Here is a 9595-nt window from a genome sequence, read left to right on the forward strand (position 1 = left end):
TCTCCTCTTACTAAACTGAACTGACCAGCTTCAGAAATAGTCAGCACACACTAGAATGAAGAGTTTTCTGTGTGTGGTTTGCTTCTTCACTATAACACATCATTTGTCCTTAAAAGACATACAGAAATCTTTACCCTCTTCCACTTGGTTTTGAGCTTGAAACTACAGTTTATTTATGAGGTTTGCAAATTCGGACCTTAATCTGTTGCATATAAGGTCTGGTTCCCCTCCTCTGTCCTTATTACGCTGCTTTTTAGTCTCTTTGGAGTTTGCATTCCATACAGGCACAATACATGCAATTGGTGTCTTTGTTCACGCAATCATAAAAAATTGGAGGGTACATGGACGTCTGTGTAGAGTCTCATGAAAACCCTCTGATGATGACGTGAGCATTGCTTCGACACTAGTGGATCCCTCAGGTACTCATGGATGTGGAAGCCTTACTCTGGAGGACCAGCTCAGGAATTACCAACAAAGCTAAATGTACACATAAACATTGGATAGAGATGGGAGAAAAGTACTTTCAATTTGATAGATAACTGAATTTCTCATCAAAAAGGCCAAAATAACCTTTTGGCTTATTGTAATTCAAAAGGTCTAAAAACTGGAAACTGGACTTCTGCACATCTTCTTGGCTCCGTGTTCAGCCTTTAGAAAACGTTGACCGTGACAGAAGACTCTGGTCAATCACAGAGAGTGGGTGTAATTATCAGCCGTTCCACAAATGCAGATGTGGATGAACGTCCCTTTAGAAAGCCAACGGTGGAAAGTCTGATTCAGTGAAAGAAAATCGTGCAGGAAAAGTTGCTACTCCAGCATTGACAACAACTACCTACACTTTGAAGCAGCTCCCTTAAAAAAAATAGACTCTCAGTAAGGAGGTAAGCTGATAATTTTACTCTCCTGTAAGGTTTAAATGTGTGATTCTGGTTTGTTTAGGTTGGCAGGTTTACCAGGCAAGCTGACCACAATAAGCTATGTTCAATGCTGCTAAACGTTTAGCCTTCTGCTTACTGTAGCCAAAGACTCACGACTGGGGCTGATTTGATTTCAAGTTAAAGTTGATGGCTAAGTCAAGCCGTGTAAGCACATATGAAGTGCATTTATATGCTTGTGTTCGACTAGTAAGAAGGGACGGCTTCAGGAAGAGAGCAATCTTCAAAATCTAGCATTTCTTATTTTATTTATTTATTTGTTGCCTCTTCCAGATTTCTAACCTACCCCAGATTTAACTGTGCAAAGCCTCAGCGGACCACTTTGAACCTCCCTGCACCAAAACCTGGATTTTAACCGGCGTGTTCTTCCAACCGACGTTCTGTTCGGCGCAGATCTTTGGCCAGCGAGATGTTACTGACAGCCAGTCAGTTACAGCCACACACACTCACACACTCTGAAATGTAAACAGGGACCATCTGCTCCATCTCCCCTTGGGCCAAAAACACACACCTGGATAGAAACAGGCCAGGACCCTGCCTCTAGCAGAGGGTCAGGCACACTTCCATACAGTGTTACAGACTTGCGCAGACATATGCACGCAGAGCAAAACGCTGAGCACATGTGCAGACCCACGCAGATACGGCTGATATATCAATCCTCATACAAACAAGCGTTCAAACAGACAACACATTTACAGATGCAAGAACACACATGCACATCAGCTCAGTGGCTGTGAGTGATCATTGCATTAAACACACACACACTCAAATGCTTCAGACTGTGAGGGCTTCCCTCCTCCTCCCCTCCGGACCTGCTGACCTGTAGATAATGTATGTGTCCCAATTCTCACTTCAATGCAAATATGTCCAGAATGTCTATCTTCTTCAGGCTTTATTTACTCATTTATTGAACGCACAAAAAGCTCTTTTTTAACCACGACTGCCGCAGGTCACGTACATGGCATAGTGAGTAGTTGTCGAGTCAAGAACTTACACTAAACACACTGGACAAGAGCAGGACACTCACTGGATAGTCACCAATCTGTCACATGGTTAATACACAGACTTCTTTTTATTTTTATTGGCTTGAGGACCTCATGGACACCACAACAGAGACTGTGTTGTGTTTTCTAAAGTTCAAGTCTAAGGGTCACGTGGATAAACCACCAGTGTGTCCTACAGGTTGAGTATTTATCTGTGGCACTTTATAACTGTGACTGAGCCAGAGGGGGAGGGACAAGTTACTGAATCTGCAACTTTGATTTCCAAGAAAGATTTCTATAAATGAAAAAAAAAGTACGAAAACAAAACAAAAATGCTGAGAACACACCTATGACGCAGCTGGCATCATGAGATCCAGCAAGCACGAGCATATGACCGTCCAAGACCCATCTGTCAACGGGCTCACCATCCCTCCTGCCCTTTCACACAAATGTGAAAACGCAGCATGGCGCCGGCGTAAGGAACATCTGTTAGACACCGTTGCACTGAAAGTTCACAAAAGTTCACTGTTGACCTTGGAGACAGCAAATCTTCACCTGAGGTCTAATTACAAGCCTTTAAATCAGCATTCAGCCCAGTCTCTCAGTCTTCATCAGCAGATGGAGTTTGCTGCACTTCAAAGTAAATCTTGCTAAGTGGGCCTTGAGTTGTGATTTTTTTTGTTTGTTTTTATGTTAAAGTGAATGCTTCCTTTCCAGTGTTATGTGATGCGCCACTGTGCATGGGTGTAAAAGTCAGTTATGATCAGACCAAAGCTGCAATTAATGTTTATTTTCACTGTAAATTAATCAAAGTAAAGAAAAACAGCAGTGATGAGAGTTGTTGCTGATTATTTTTCAGTCACTGAGCTTAACCAATTAATCAACAACTTTAATCAGACCAACAATCGAGCTGACGCCACGGTTAAAAAACATATTCAGTGAGACAATGTGCTGCTAAAACTACAACACCGTCTGGGACTGATCCTGAAACAGGCACAAGACTGAACCTGAGACCCAAAATAACCTCATCCCCCTTCTACAAAGTCTACAAAACACTCGACAGGAAACACCAGCACACACAATGTTCCATGTTTCATCCTCTGCCTCCCTACCGGGTTCCTAACAGCCTTGCTCCATGTATCATCTTTCCTCCACATGAACAATGCTGTTTAAGGCCTCATAAAGATCTAGAATATCAAACGAGGCTACAAGCTAAGTCTTCATGGTTGGATGCCAAGCACTCGTAGTCGGGTAGGTATCCAGTTTGTGCGGCACAGAAGAGAGCAGACAGATGTGTAGCCATCTCCGGCTACAGATTAGAGCCCCACAGATATTATCAACTGCTTTTGGCCTGTCACAGATATGTTGGTATCGGCGTATAAGTTGCCTGATGTGACTCAATATTTTGGTTTTGTACTGAACATAATTCCAACAGAGAAACGGTGTCATCACATAGCATGTATAACAGAGCGCACTCAGGCTGCATTGTTTACAATCCTGTCAGGGCTGTCTGCAGCGCATGTAGCAGAGTATACATCACAGCTGAGCAGACAGTGGTGCGGAGTCAAGTGGTGTCTTTACAGTTGGTTGCTAACTAGTTTGTGAAATAAATTACTGGACAGTGAATAAACAATGACCCTATCATTTACCCTTCTCAATATTGCGCAAACATATAGATGTATATATGTGACGAATATCTGCCAATATATTGATATCAAAATTGGTACTGGCATCAACCCCAAAATCCAGCATTGGTTGGTTTCTTATACAGATAAACAGTAGAGATACTTTGAGTATAGTATTTTCACCTTAAGCTAAAATGGCAAGCAGCAAGTTAGAGCCACAGAACAACAACAGCATGAAGTCGTACCTCTGCCCACCTGATGAATATAAATCCAGTATTCACGCTCTTTCCAGCTATTTTCACTCTACACCATCTACTGACAGAAACATCTGGCTCTCTAGCTGCTAAATGCTCCAGCACATTCACCTGCTCGTTACTTAACTTTGTTACATACGTTCAGTGATGGGAAAGGAACATACAGGTGGAGATATTAGAGATGTCTTGCTTTAAATAGCCGCCTGCTGCAGATGGAAACTATGCTACGAGTGACACAACAGTAAAAAATCAAAAGAGAAGAGTTGAGCGATGATTATCTGCAGGATTGTTAGTGGATGTAAATCAAATATTGTGTAAGTAGTCATGGGATCCATCAGGGACCATGATGAAAGGCTTAGTATTAAATGGTGGTTTTAGTGATCTAAAATAAGAGACGGATGGTGCTTGGTGGAAAAAAAAAAAAAAACCTGCACCTGTATGTCTCATTGTCTTTTTCCTCATCACACGCCTCCCTCTAATCCCTACTTTCCCTCTCTGACTCTCACTTGTCTCCCTGATGCTTTCGCTGCCTCCCTCTTTCACCATCAGCATTCCTGAAGGTGTTCAGCATGTTCTATTTATGTGACAACCACACATCCGTCTGTCACACCGCACAATGTGACACACAAACACACACACACACGCACACGTACCACTCAACCTATACTTAGTCGGCTGGTGTTTCAGCGTGGGAGCCGAATTTGACGAAGTCCGTCTCTTGCCTGGGGATTGTGGTGGTGGTGGGGGGGTGCTCATGAAAACGCATTATATTCACGTTGAATATGACTATTCTCCATTACTCTCTGTTCCTGTTAGGCTGGCTGTGATCTGATGTGGCTGGAAAGGACTCGCTGGTTGTGTCTGGAGTTACACATTTCACTGAGAGTCGTGTCGACAGTCCCGCTGAAGGGGAGAGCCGAACTCGTTCTGAACGTAATCTGTCTGAAGATTTAAGGGGGGTGACCCGCCGTTCATCACGTTGGGCCTTTTTAAACTTCGCCGCTGCTTTATATGCTTCGACACCGACATTACCTCTCAGAAAATCGGATTGCTCTTGTCTAAAGAGAGCAACAATGAGAGGAGGAACTATCTCAGCCTCACCAGTATAACTAGACTACAGCACTTCTGCGGCTCCTCTAAGCTTCGTGCAAATACACCGACGACAGTTAGAGAGAAAGAGCTATGGTACACATGCAGTATTTGTACAGTGATGTATAATTACAATAATGTGCTAATAACCACAAAATGAATTATCTTTTTAAAAAACTGCAGCGTACAAACTGCGACTCTGTGTGACAGCTCACCTGTCCAACGTGAAGGAAAGTACACAGTGTGACCTGCTGTTAGATAATTAATGAAGCTAGTGCTGTTGTTCCATGTGCAAAAGTGCACACAGCTCGCTCTCTTTAGAGTAGCTCATCCTGCTGCTATCTGTAGCCGCTTCTGTTTATTTCAATCAGAGAAAAGACTCCTACAAACAGCTGGAAGCGACAAAGTAAACTACAGCTGCTGTTAACATTCTGCCAAAACCCAAATTACATTTATTATTGGAGATTCTCTTTAATCCGACATGTTCCTCCATCTCTATCACATTAAAGTCTCATTTTTCTGGACATTTCAGTTCATATTAGGTGTGAAATTTTACAGTAAATGAATTATAAAGGTGTTTTTATCGTTTTGGCAGACGCCCTGTGTCTTTTACTCTCTGTGATGTTCTGATGACTAAAGAAACTGGTTGTGAAATGTGGCAAAAGCGCGCCCACAATCGCTTCACACGAGTCGAAGTAAGTTGCCTCCGTGTGGCTCTCTGCTAATACAACGGCCTGCAGATCAGACTTGTGTTTGAAAAACTGCATGGAAATGGTACTCAGCTTAACCTCGTACGGTTAGTGTTGTGACTTCTATGGAAAAGTGACTCCTATAGACGTGAAACCGACTCGTTCAGATGCTGTCAGATTAACGGAAAGGAAGGCATGTCTGAAAGGGGCTTATGGAGCAGCTCATGTGTCACTCAGGGCACATATTTACCGAACTTCTAAGAAATAAAATGCTCTTAAAAAGCAACTGCAGAGCATTAGCAAAAACTCACGTTTATCAAACTACTTAATCCTACACACAGCAAAGCGTAAGAGTAACAATCACATGTGTGCGCTGAGCAGAGGGAGGAATTTCCTGGTTTCTTGTTCATCCTTTGAACTACATTTCATAACGGGGCCTGATGTGCTTTCCTAAACAAAACAACTAAACAAAACATGACGTAATTTTAATTTTCAAAGAAGTTCACTGTATTTGTGTGATTTTTTTTTTTGGCATCTTTGAGGCAAAAACAATGTCAAAGTAACAATCTAATGTGAACTCTTTGGAAAATACCTGAGTTGGGAACAAAGACAATAAGAAACTCTGCAAAAAGAGGGAGACAGATCAGAAAAATCATAAAGGACATTCAGTACCACAATAGCATGTGAAGGGAAGAAGTGCTTGCAAGCTCAATTAATTTCTGCTTTAATCGTTCTGTTTGTGCACCAAAAGTTGTGTAGCATCATACCTAATTCTGACTGCACCACTCAATCCTGAATTATGCAAACTGCCAAGGTTTTCTCTTCTATTATAAGACTCGGCACAGCAACGGTTTCATGCAACACCTAAGACAAATGAAACAGAAAAACCATGCTGAGACTTTTCTCTCTGGAGACAAAGGAAAAGGTTTTGGCCCAAATTCAGCACCGTTCACAGTGAGTCACCGAGAGTTAATCAGCGATAAAAGTGTTTGGTCACCCCGGTTTAATCTGCAGGAGATTGTGAAAGTAACGCATCGTACGGCAGAGGAGGAAATAAATTCACGATGAGGAGGAAATCGCCAGTCACAGATGATGAGCTCAAGAAGACGGTCTGAAAATGCTAACCCTGCACACGCCAACAGAAAGCCGGGGAAATCCCTGCATAGCTGCTTAAGCCATATATTTTTCATCGTGTCTGTTTAAAGCAGACATCAGAAGGTGGTTCCAGCAGCCTAAACACACACTGTCCAGTGCTGCAATCACTGCTGTAAGTCAGGTCTCGCAGCATTTCAAGGGCGAATGTTACAAATGACATATTAGCCATTGGTCATTAGTTATTTTAATGTGGACAAAAGTCTACAACCCTAAGGCCCACTGCTCTGTCTCTGTGTCACCTCCAGGTTTTCGGGGGCTTTAACAAGAAACTTGGGGATTTTTTTTTTCTTCTAGTGAGCCATTATTTATGCATTTAGTCAGAGTGGTTCAGAACCAAGAGCTATTTAAACTTGGGTGAGTCATTTTAGACTTTTTTTTTTTTGCTTTAAAACACATTAGAAGTAAAAGAGGTTCAATCCTAAGTGTGTTTATGTTGCAAGAAATATAAAAATGTTTCATTCCTGAGTTTGCAAATGTTAGTAAATGTGAAAGATTTTTACTTTCATCTTCCACTTTAGTCTAAAATTTCCCTTTTAGCAGCGCCAGGTCTCTCCAAGTGCAGTTTCTCACTACGTCACAATGTATTTGGGCTTAGCGGGGTTTATTTAGCGTGGCTGTGCAGTGCAGAGCTCATGCAATGCTGCTGTTTGCTTTTAAACACGGTGTCATCAGTGATTTGGCCTCATTCCACACACACACATGTCAGGACTTGATATCGATGACACATCCAAATGACAGTTTGGTGCTGATTTATGCACTTTTAACTGAATTGAAACACATGTAAAATCATTTCTGCGTGACTTGGGGAGGGAAAAAAAATCTCCTAAAATAATAGGCTTTCTGGCTTGTAAAACTTGATTTGTGGTTTGGCCTTTTTAAGACGATGAAAAGAAAAATCAGCTGACCCTGCATGCAGGATATTGGAATGGTTTTAATTAAATGAACGGCCCAATTACACTTAGGGGGGGAAAAAATATTAGCAGTCTGTGACAGTGAAAAATGTGTTAGGCTGAAGATGTCTGGGCAAGATACAGATTTTGGCTTTGCGGCATCAGTGTGTGCCACTGGTTCCCATCTCTGATAACATATAATATGGTTCAGACAGTGGAAAAGCACAACACTGATACGGGACAGATACCATCAGCTCCAGTCTATTGTGTACCACAGGAAATTAAGCCAAGGTGCAGGCTGGGCAAACAAATTGCGCATACAATCAGGAGCTTGTGCACGCACTGTAACTCGACACACGCATGCATGTACACAAACAGAAAGCTGGCTGCTGCCGACATAACAAACACAGAAAATGTGGCAATGGGCAGAAATCTAATTCAGGAAGAGTGTAGCGGTTAATAGAAAGAGAAAGTCCTGCAAGGAGGAATGTGAGTGGAGAAGGTGACCCAGACATCCTTCGAAACACCAAGTTATGGATGGGGAAATAGAAAACAAAGATGGTCAGTGAGTTCTAGGTAATAGTCTGAAGAAACTAGTGTCTCTGCATAGCCTACGATCCCCTCAGGAAAACAGTTTTTTTGCATTTCCTACACAGTTTTTAGACAGCAGAGTGAGCTCCTTCGCTCCACAAAAGGGTTTCAAAAGTTATGAAAAATGGTGCTACTTGTTAAAACAATGACAGACTGAGTCATGCAGAGTCTGGGCATTTAAAAAAAAACTGTTTGCACTAATCTGAGTGGAAGGAAGCTGCTCAGTTCCCCCGACTGGATGTAACCCAGAGGAGGGGTGGTGCACAGAAAACACACCACCTTTCCTCTGCCTTCATCATCCCATCACAGTGTGCTCCGGTTAATTTCACAAAGCTGTTATCAGCTTTTTTTCCTTTCCACCCCAAGTTGCTTGATCTTGATCTGCCTTTAATTTTCCAATCTGTCAGACTGAAGGAAACATTACAACTAGAAGTCCCCCATGGGAAACACAATGATGGCAAGAGATGAAACTTCATTTTCACTACCACAGACACTCCCTGGAGGAAGGATATTAGTGATGCCAAAGTACAATATTACAGGAATGTGATGGCAAAAAAAAAAAAAAATGATGTTGAGGAACTACAGGGCTGTCAGCAGCTTCATCTGCAAACACAGGGAGCAGACTGATAATCGCATTTGGAGGTTGCTGTTATTAGCCTGTTATTCCAGGGGAAAGCCTCGGGCTCGTGCAGCTACAATTGGTTTATTGAGGCACAAAACAACAAACACACACACCTCTTCCTCCTCACACTGACAGACCTTTACTGTACGTCTCATCACCGCTGACCCCAAAGTGCTGCGCCTCAAAGCGGCCATCAAATTTTAATTATGTTTTCGCCGACGTGCCTGTTATTCCTACAAACGTGGCTGCACGCACCGACATGTGAGGCTTGACCGACAAGTGGACAACACAAACACACACACGTAGGGCTTCTTGTGTCATGAAACACACACTCAGACTGCCTGCTAAGTTCCGATACTCACTGCGGCTGTGTTACTGCCCTCGGTTGTGAAATAAGGTCTGTGGAAGAAGAAGAACAACACACACACACAAAAAGCTCCAAAAAAAAAAAACGGCCCGGTCACATATCGTCTCCGGCTAATGTCAAAGCTCCTGGGAGGAGGCTGCGGACGGTCAGCCGAGGTGAGACGCTCTGTTTGGGGCTGTCTCTTCCCGTCTCTTGTCCGTGTCTTGTGTCTGTCTCCGTGTTTTCCGTCTTCCAGCTTCTTCCACTGGTGGCTTCCCCACCGCTCTGCTCGGGCGCTCCCGTGACGTCACCACGGTGGAGTGCGCGCCCCCGACACGTTACTCTTCCCCCCTCCCCTCCCCTCAACACCCTCCTCACTCCCTCCCACGCGGGGTCGCGCCTGTGCATAATAATAA

At 43.1% G+C, this 9595-nt stretch overlaps 1 protein-coding gene across 1 annotated transcript in view; it reads right to left on the reverse strand.

The window, feature by feature from the left end:
• LOC103374558 (ELKS/Rab6-interacting/CAST family member 1-like) overlaps positions 1–9437 on the reverse strand; it is a 14630-nt gene extending 5193 nt beyond the window's left edge. The window contains exon 1 of the mRNA XM_008304663.1: positions 9196–9437. The gene's annotated coding sequence lies outside the window, so the exon portion shown is untranslated. The remainder of the gene's footprint in view (positions 1–9195) is intronic.
• Between the last annotated feature and the right edge of the window lie 158 nt (positions 9438–9595).

This window comes from Stegastes partitus, unplaced genomic scaffold, assembly GCF_000690725.1.
Source record: "Stegastes partitus isolate 25-593 unplaced genomic scaffold, Stegastes_partitus-1.0.2 Scaffold2283, whole genome shotgun sequence".
Classification (NCBI taxonomy): domain Eukaryota; kingdom Metazoa; phylum Chordata; class Actinopteri; family Pomacentridae; genus Stegastes; species Stegastes partitus.